This window comes from Papaver somniferum, chromosome 8, assembly GCF_003573695.1.
Source record: "Papaver somniferum cultivar HN1 chromosome 8, ASM357369v1, whole genome shotgun sequence".
NCBI lineage: Eukaryota > Viridiplantae > Streptophyta > Magnoliopsida > Ranunculales > Papaveraceae > Papaver > Papaver somniferum.
Window position 1 is genome coordinate 38,911,261 of NC_039365.1, and position 9,519 is coordinate 38,920,779.

The window sequence follows — 9,519 nt, forward strand, 5'->3', positions numbered from 1 at the left end:
TGTGGATCGTGCATGCCGGTATTATCTTTTCCGGCATTAATATTCATGAAAATACAATGCCGGTAGTTTTTAAAATTAGGTCATCTTTTTCAAGTTTATTTACGAAATGCCGAAACATTATTCTTGAAGGCCGGCACTTGTTTCCGGCTTTGGTTATTTTGGCGGAAATGTCGTCGAGCATGCCAGAACTAGTATAGTAATTTATTTATTTTGTGAACTAATTCAATTTTCTTTTCATTCATTCCTTAGATTGTTCCCTACATTGATCCAAAAAATTCCAAACCGCTTGGTCTGGATACGTCTAAATACTATAAAATACCTCCGGTATGTTACCAAACAATACTTTTCACCTAGTCTTTAAAACTTTATATGGGGATTGCTTGTAATGAACCTTATAATCTTACATTGTTGTCCTCATGTAGGGAATAAAATCTCCAGAGGAAGAAATTGCTTGGGCAAAAGAGACGGCACTTAAACACATGTGTGTGTTAGTGAGGAATACCCAACGTTCAGATTATCGTTTTGAGATGGTTTGCGAGAGGAGTGGGAAATACAATAAGAAGGATATCCATAAGAGAAAGGGTTATGAATATCCAAAGAAGACTAATAGGGTATACAAGACTCGTACGAGGAAGGATGATTGCCCCTTTAAGCTTGTATTATATTTAAGAGACAAATAAACCAATGAAAAGGAATGTGATTGTACGGTGTGGTTTGGCCGTCATAACCACCGGGATCCCAAATATTTTGTTGGTTACTCCCTAGTTGGCGGTTTTCTCTAGCCTCCTTGTAAGGGTCGAACACAACATCTTTGGTAGTCATCGCGTCCAGAGCTAATCTCATTTTTATCAGTCGATGATCGTTACCGGGCTTCAGATGGATGTTGAACTCGTATCTCTTGGCTCTAGGCTCCTCGGGGTCATCAACGGGATTAAACTTCAAGAATGGGTTGTCCTTGAACAATGTTGGGAAATATTCATAAGCCCACACCTATACAAATGTGAAATGATACATATAAAAATCAGTAATTTTTTTTTCTAAGTTCATGAAAAGGGTACATGTGAACAGTATAAATAAGAACATAAGTTTAAAAACAAAATTACCTGGAGTAGAGTGAAATTCCCGATAAATTGGTTTGTAACCGTCTTAGAGGCCCTTCTCATCTCCGTCATCAAATGTTCCATTACCACGGTGCCCCAATAATAGCTAAAGACATCTTCCAACGGATCCAAGTATTGAAGGTAGTTTGCACTAACCCTGTTGCCACTAGTGTCAGGGAATACCCTAGTGCCAAAGATGAATAACAGGTACGCAGCAGCTGTATAACGAATCTGTGCGGGGTCCCATCCATCCTTCAAACTTCTTTCCTTTGAGTTTTGAAACTTCTCCTTAAGCAGGGTCAGCTTGATGGTCTTTGTTCTACTAATCTTATATACATAGAAGCTTTCCACAGAAATTTTGTAGTCCCAACCAAGCAACTTTTTAGTAAGCTCGTGCAACTTCGTCCATTCTAGCACCAAAGAATGATTATCTCCTTTTGCAATTGATTTGCTGGTAACACTCAAGCCTAGAATGTTCTGAGCATCATCAGGGATCAAGGTCATCTCACCAAACGGGAAGTGTATGGTATCCGATTCACCATGATACCTTTCGACGAAGCAATTGACTGTCACAATATCTGGGTTCACATAATTTTCAACCAAAGGATATAGACTATAATACTTAACTATTGCTTGAACCCCTTCATGCTCCTTAGAAAAATCCCAATGAGCCGCGGCTTGGTTTCGGCAAACACGCACAACCTTCGTATGATCCTACAATTAGAAGATAATACGATTAAGATATTTTGTATAAATACCACACATGAGATTTTGTATAGAAATTCTTACGTAGGTTTGATATATAGTACGAGCCCACGAGTCCTTGTAGCCAAATAGATATCCCGGATCATGAGAAGTTGCGCCCCAAATTTTATCACGATCAAGGTCGGGTATCATGTCATCAACATGAGGAATGTGCGAACCTTTAACTTTTATTTTTCCTTTGTCTTTCCCCTTGCCTTGTGTGGGTTTTTGACTTGCACAACCTTCTTCCACTACTCCTTGGCTTTGGTTTGCTAATTGAGTTGGATCAATCTCATTATCTTCCTCCTCATTTTCCTCTTCATCTTACTCATCTTCCTCCTCAACAACTCTAGTAGATTCACGGATTACGATTTCACTACGATCACGACCACTCTCCCAAATTGCCCCTCTTGTATCAGCAACCAAACGCTTTTTGTTTTTCCCTCGAGGAGGCAGAGACTGAGGAGTATCAAAACCATCCTTCCTTCTTTTCTTGGTGAGAACATCTTTAGCTTTTCCTTTGTTAGCCTCCTTTGCTTTAACTTCCTTTTCTTTAGATCTATTTCAAAAGAAGCACGAAATAAATATAAGACAACTAACTTTCATTTCTACCGGCATAGAATCATCACAACCGGCATACTGAAAAAAAAAGTATCGAACATGCCGGGAGCTAATACCGGCATAGTAAATTCAGACGATTACATGTCGGGAGTCACTACCGGCATTGACAAATAAATTTCTAGGATGCCGGTACACTATAGGAAATTCCTGGATAAGAAAACAACAGTACCGGCAGCTACGTAAAATAAAAACAAATGCCGGAACACAGTACCGACATCAAAAGAAAATTGTCAAGGATGCCGGTAGTAGTTCTAAATTTTATGGATACAAAAACTCAATTACCGGCATGGAATATAACCTAAAATGTACGCCGGTACAGATAACAAAATCCTAGGGTTTTCTGTTTATTAGAAGCTTACTACCGGCGTACTCGTAAAAGTTCAAATCAATGCCGGTACTAGGTTCAGAAGTGGTGTTCATCCTAAATACAATGTTGAAACTAAGTTCTGGTGCAGTCTTCAACCTAAATTAGATGCCGGAACTGACTATCGGTGTGGTCTTCATCATAGATTGAATGCCGGTACTAATTTCCGGTGTGGTATTCATACGAAATTGAGTGCCGGAACTACTGAAACTCAACTGTTTCAGTTAGGGTTTCGCGATTTTGACCTAAACTCATAGCTACATAATTAAACAGTTTTAAATGACTTACCTTCTCACAGAAGCCATATTTCTGAGTAGTTGATCGTCCGATAACTCTTGTTCTTCGTGTTCTTGCTCTTGAGCAATCAAAGCAAGCTTTTCTCTAATTTTTGTTGAGCAATCGATTTTGATTTCGATTGGCATCTGATTTATTTCCTGGAGGCATTCTTATGGGTTGGTTTTAATCGACGAAGAAATTTTTGAATTAACGATTAATCGACGATGAAGAACGATGGTGTGAACGATGAAGAAGATGAAGAAAAAAAAATCGAAACCTAACCTAACTGAGAATGCCGGAACTGATAGTGTAGAAATGGGAGATTTTTGATTTGGTTTTTGATAGCATACTACTACATAAGTTGAACAGGTTGCCGTGCTAGCCTACCAGCGAGCCTCATGAAGAACAAAGCCGAGGGAGCCGAAGCGGATAGTGTGGCTAATGTCGTCGCAAGGGGGACAAGTTAACTCTACCGTCCATGTCAAACTCTGTAATATTGCGTCATCTGGGACTCGAACCTGGGACCTCCTGGAGCGCATGAAACCTCTGCACAGCGCATGAAACCAGCTGATCTACAAGCCCGTTTTTCAATTAGTTAATTATGTAAAAATAAATTTCAAATTTTCGACAAATTTTAGTGAAGACTGGAGAGTGCGGTGCTGCCATCTCGAGGAGCATCAACGGTATGCATCAAAGATCGATGACTCCGCTCAAAAAAGCAAGTTATCTTTCCTTAGTGCAATCAAAATCCTTAATCCATTCTACCTTTTCCTAAAATCACTCCAATATCTCTTCTCTTCCTTTGAAATTGGAATGTCAAAGAGTTTTGGTTCTGGGAATTTAAGGTTTTTGTAGTAATCGACACAAGAGGTTTGAGAAAGAAGAAGATATATTTAAGTTCGATTTCAGCATCTAGTGATCAATGGGTACTACAGCAACAAAACCAAAATATTCAAAATCTAATATTCTTGATACTTCGTCAAAGTCGATAAATGAGACTGTGAATGGTTCTCATGAGTATGTGATTCAGAGGATATTCTTTATCAAAGGGAATTGGAGTTGGTAAATTCATCAATAGTTTTACATTCACTGTTGGTGGCTATGAATGGGGTATATGCTTTTTTCCGGACGGCCAAACTTCAGCTAACAAGGAGTTTGTGTCGCTATTTGTTGCATTATTAAGCCCTGGTACTGATGTTAGAGCATTGTTTGAACTGAAATTATTGGATCAAAGTGGTAAAGGGAGACATAAAGTTGATAGTCTTTTTGATTCTCCATTAGAGACTGGTCCTTTTACTTTGAAATCCAAAGGAAGCTGGTACGTTTTCCAATTACTTGTAATACTAATCCAAATTTTGAATTCCTGCATGTAGTTTTTGTAGTTCATATAAATTTGTTTGGTTAGTGGAATCAATTGCACAGTTTGAAACTTATTTTTGCTCATGTATAGAATTTTTTTTAAGGATATTACAGCATGCTCTAGTCACTTTCGTGTTGGCTGTAAACATTGGACTAATTGGTTAAGTGGTATATATGGAGGCAAGAATGGAACATCTACTTAGCCTTGTTGCATGCATTCAACATTACATTACAAGCCCACTGTGCCAAAACACCAAAAAAGACACTTGATTGCTATGCTTTTTATCTGGTGCAATTCTGTAATGTGAATGAGAAAGAATGACATGGTATTTTAGAAGAAAATCAAAATGTGATTGTAGCTTGCATTGAGACTTTGGAGCAGTGTTGGGTCTCTAGTTTGGGTAAATATCTGTTAGACATTTATGTTGAAGAAGTTGCAAAGTCTATAGTTTCTTTCAAACTTGAGGATAGGTGTTACTCGGGTCCTGTGAATTCCTCTCACTTTGCAACGAGGTATATGTGACGGAACTTTGAAGTATATGTGAATCTTTCAGTTTAGATTGTTAGAGATGGTGAATGGAATTGTTTTTTGCGCAATCAATTTATTACATTACAGGGGATTTCCGCAGTATCTTAAGAGGTCGGTTTTGGAAAGTTCAAATTATCTCAAAGATGATTGTCTAGTCATCCATTGCACGGTTGGTGTAGTGGGAATTCGTGTTGAAGGGAGGAAACATTATGCCATTCCCGTACCTCCGTCAGATATGATTCCGAGTCTCAAGAGTTTGCTCGAATCTGGTACTGGTTCTGATGTAACTTTCCAAGTTGGCGATAAGTTATTCAAGGCCCATAAGTTGGTTGTTGCAACTCGGTCACCTGTATTTAAAGCTCAATTTTTTGGACTAGTGGGAAACCCTGGCATGAACACAGTAGTCATTGAGGATTTTGATCCCATTGCATTCAAGGTATTGCTTTTGACCTCTGGATGTTTTTAAATGCTTGCAATATCAATCCGTTCTCTATTGCTTTCGAATGTATTAGCTTCTACCATCGTGATATAGGTGTACCAAGTGAAATAAATTAGATTGTTGTAAGGGTGAAAGACATTTTTTTTCTCTTTGTTTCATGCCTTAGATTCATGCAAAAACTCGAAGCTATGTTTCCCTCATCTATGTATAGATTTATCAGTGCAAATACTTTATGTTGCAGGCCATGTTGCTGTTTCTGTACTCAGATGAATTTTCCGAAGCACACGAACTTTTTGACTCAGATCCTCATTGCACTTCAACTGTAGTTGTCCAGCATCTATTAGCTGCAGCAGATCGTTTTGATCTTGCTCGTCTGAAACTCATGTGTGAGGCAAAGTTATGTGAAGAAGTTGCCGCAAACACTGTGGCAATAACACTGGCCTTAGCAGAACAACACCATTGCGTGCAACTAAAAACTGTGTGCCTAAACTTTGCGGCTAGACCAGAAAATTTAGGAGGTGAGTGTTGTATATAAACTTGTACAGACTAGTAACAAGGCTGTCTCTTCATTTTCTAGTTAAAGCTATCAATATATTATGATTTTATCCATCAACGTTGTTTCATGTGTAGCGGTGATGCAATCTGAAGGATTTGCGTATCTGGAGGATAGTTGTCCCTCGCTGTTGCTAGAGCTGTTGGAGACAGTAGCTGAAGTGGATAAGGAATCAAGCCATATATTTAACAGGAAAAGGAACGGAAACGGTAGCAGCAGCAACGCCAATACCGGTCTCAGAGGACTAGTTTCAAGTTGTTCTGAGTTTGTGGTTAAGTACTTTCTGCTGTGCTGCGAGAGTGACCGACTGTGAAAACATGTAGCGGGTGGATAGATTTCTTTAGGTATGTCAGTCGTAGTGTGTAAGAATTGTGAATTGAACACCTCTTGATGCGTTAAAGAGTGAATGTATGTGAAGCTTTTCTTTTCTGTTGGCGACTTGGGCTTGCCAAATGCAAGTGGATCATGCCATCAACAAAGTTTAAGCTTAACGGCTAATGCACCTACCACTCTCTATGAGCCGACTGACTGACTGACTGTCTAAACAAAGTCAAGTCTTCTGTTGACTGTCTGACTATATCATTTTGGAGCCTTATATCTTGTTTAATACTGTATAATAGAGTATGGTGGTTTGGGACATCACAACTACACAATATTCTCAGTGGAAGTGGACCTGCTTTTTCTTTCTTTTCCCGTACTGAAGGTGTTCCAAGTTCCTGTTTGATTTTTGGTCTACTGGTTACAATCTCAAGGAGAACCAACGGTATGCATCAATGGTCGATGACGCCACACATAAAGTAATTTTTTCCAGTACTGAGTATCACTTTACTTTCCTTTGTGCAATCAAAAAGTTCAAAATCCTAAAGTCTACTTTTTCCTGAATGTGTTTTTGTTCTTCTATGATATTGAATGTGAAAGAGTTTAGGTTTTGGAAACTCAAGGTGTTACAGTAATTCCCATTTCCGACAAGAGGTTTGAAAGAAGAAGATATTGTTTTCAGTTTTACATTTTCAATATCTAAAGATCAATGGGTGCAGCAGCAACAAAGCCAAAATATTCAAAACCTAATATTCTTGATACTTCGTCAAAGTCGATAAATGAGACTGTGAATGGTTCTCATGAGTATGTGATAAAAGGGTATTCCCTAGCTAAGGGAATGGGAGTTGGAAAATTCATCAAAAGTTCAGCGTTCACTGTTGGTGGGTATGAATGGGGTATATACTTTTACCCACACGGCCACTCTTTAGCTCAGAAGGACTTCGTGTCTGTATTTATTGTGTTATTATTATGCCCTAGTACTGATGTTAGAGCATTGTTTGAATTGAAATTATTGGATCAAAGTGGTAAAGGGAGACATAATGTTGATAGCCATTTTGATTCTCCATTGGAGACTGGTCCTTTTACTTTGAAATCCAGAGGAAGCATATGGTACGTTTTCCGATTTTCGAATTTCATTCTTTTGATTTTATAGTTCATTTGGATTTGTTCGGCTTTGGTGATTAAGTTCAACTCTAATTTCCAAGAAGTAGATTCAACTGCATTTTGTTTTTGCTTTGATGTATAGAGAAAAACTAGGATAGTAGTTATAGCATGCTCTAGTCACTTTGTTTTAGCAGTCAATTGCAGATCTTACTCAACCTAGTTGTAAGAACCCACTTTGCAGAAAACACAAAAGAAGACACTTGATTGATATGCTTTCTATCCGGCAAGTTTATGTAATGTGAATGAGAAATAATGGTTTGTTTGAAAAAAAAAGGTTTAATATGATTGTAGCTTGCATGGAGCCTTTGAAGAAGTTTTAGGGCTCTAGTTGGAAAATGTCTGTAAGACATTTCTGTTGAAAGATGTTCACTTTTAGAAGAAGCTGCGAAGGCGATAGTTTTTTCCAAACTAGATAGGTGTCACTCGAGTCTTCTGTCTTTGTTTTCAATTAGGCATATGTGACTATTCTCTAGTCGTATTTCTAAGAATATTTAAGTCTTCAGTTTCAGTTATTGGGGATGGTGAATGGAATTGGTTTCCACACAATCAAACCCAATCTTAGTTATTTATTTACGCCAAAAATTAGTTTGTTGACAGAGGTAGTGAAAAAAGGACTTAATGTGGTGGACTCCTTGTGCATAATTTGTATATTGGTTCATTACAGGGGATTTCCGCAGTCTTTTAAAAGGTCGAGTTTGGAGAACTCAGATTTTCTCAAAGATGATTGTCTAGTGATTCAATGCACGGTTGGCGTAGTGGGAACTCGTGTTGAAGGGGGTAAACATTGTGCCATTCCCGTACCTCCGTCAGATATGATTCAGAGTCTCAAGAGTTTGCTGGAATCTGGTACTGGTTCTGATGTAACTTTTCAAGTTGGCGATAAGAAATTCAAAGCCCATAAGTTGGTTGTTGCAACTCGGTCACTTGTTTTTAAAGCTCAGTTTTTCGGATTAGTGGGAAATCCTGACATGAAAACGGTAGTCATTGAGGATTTTGATCCCATTGTGTTTAAGGTATTGCTCTTGACCGCTCAATGTTTTGCATTCTTGCACCATCAATCCGTTATTAGTTTCCCTAGTCGTGATATGCATGTACTGAGTGAAGTAAATACATTTTCTGCAAGGGTGAAAGCCAATTTTACCTTTATTATCTCATGCCTTTGGTACAAACTCGTAGCTATGTTTTTCCTCATCTATGTATCGATTTATCAGTGCGGATACCTTATGTTGCAGGCCATGTTGCTGTTTTTGTACACAGATGAACTTCCCGAAGCACATGAACTTTTTGACTCGGATCCTCGTTGCACTTCAACTACAGTTGTCCAGCATCTCTTAGCTGCAGCAGATCGATTTGATCTTGCTCGTCTGAAACTCATGTGTGAGGCAAAGTTATGTGAAGAGATTACCACAGACACTGGCAATAACGCTGACCTTAGCAGAACAACACCATTGCATGCAACTCAAAACTGTGTGTCTAAACTTTGCAGCTAGACCAGAAAATTTAGGAGGTGAGTGTTGTATTTGGAGTTCTAAATCAACAGAAAATTGTATAGATTAAATTAGTAACAATGCTGTCTCTTCAATTCTAGTTAAACTACTAATCTGTTATGTTATTATCCATTAACGTTTCATGTGTAGCGGTGATGCAATCTGAAGGGTTTGCATATTTGGAGGAGAGTTGTCCCTCGCTACTGTTAGAGCTGTTGGAGACAGTAGCTGTGGTGGATAATAGGCTATCAAGCGTTATATTTAACTGGAAGAGGAACGGAAACAAAAGCAACACCAGTACTGGTCTCAGTGGGATACCTTCAAAAATCGTTCTGGCTGTGTGTTTTGGTACTTTGTGTTGTTTGGCTGTGAGAGTGATCAAACGTTAAGTAAGGCATGCAAGCCTTTGGTAAATGGTAAATTTCTCTTGTAAACATGTCACGCATGAAGAGCCTTACTGATAAGGGAAAGCATTCTGAAACTAATTTTGTGAATTGTTCGGCGTTTGGCACATTAGTGGCAATGTCCAAGAATCGTGAATTGAACAGCAGGATGCATTATAGAG

The 9,519-nt window shown here is 38.6% G+C and overlaps 1 pseudogene; it reads left to right on the forward strand.

The window, feature by feature from the left end:
- Positions 1-3,881: 3,881 nt before the first annotated feature.
- Positions 3,882-9,519, forward strand: LOC113306637 (annotated as a pseudogene).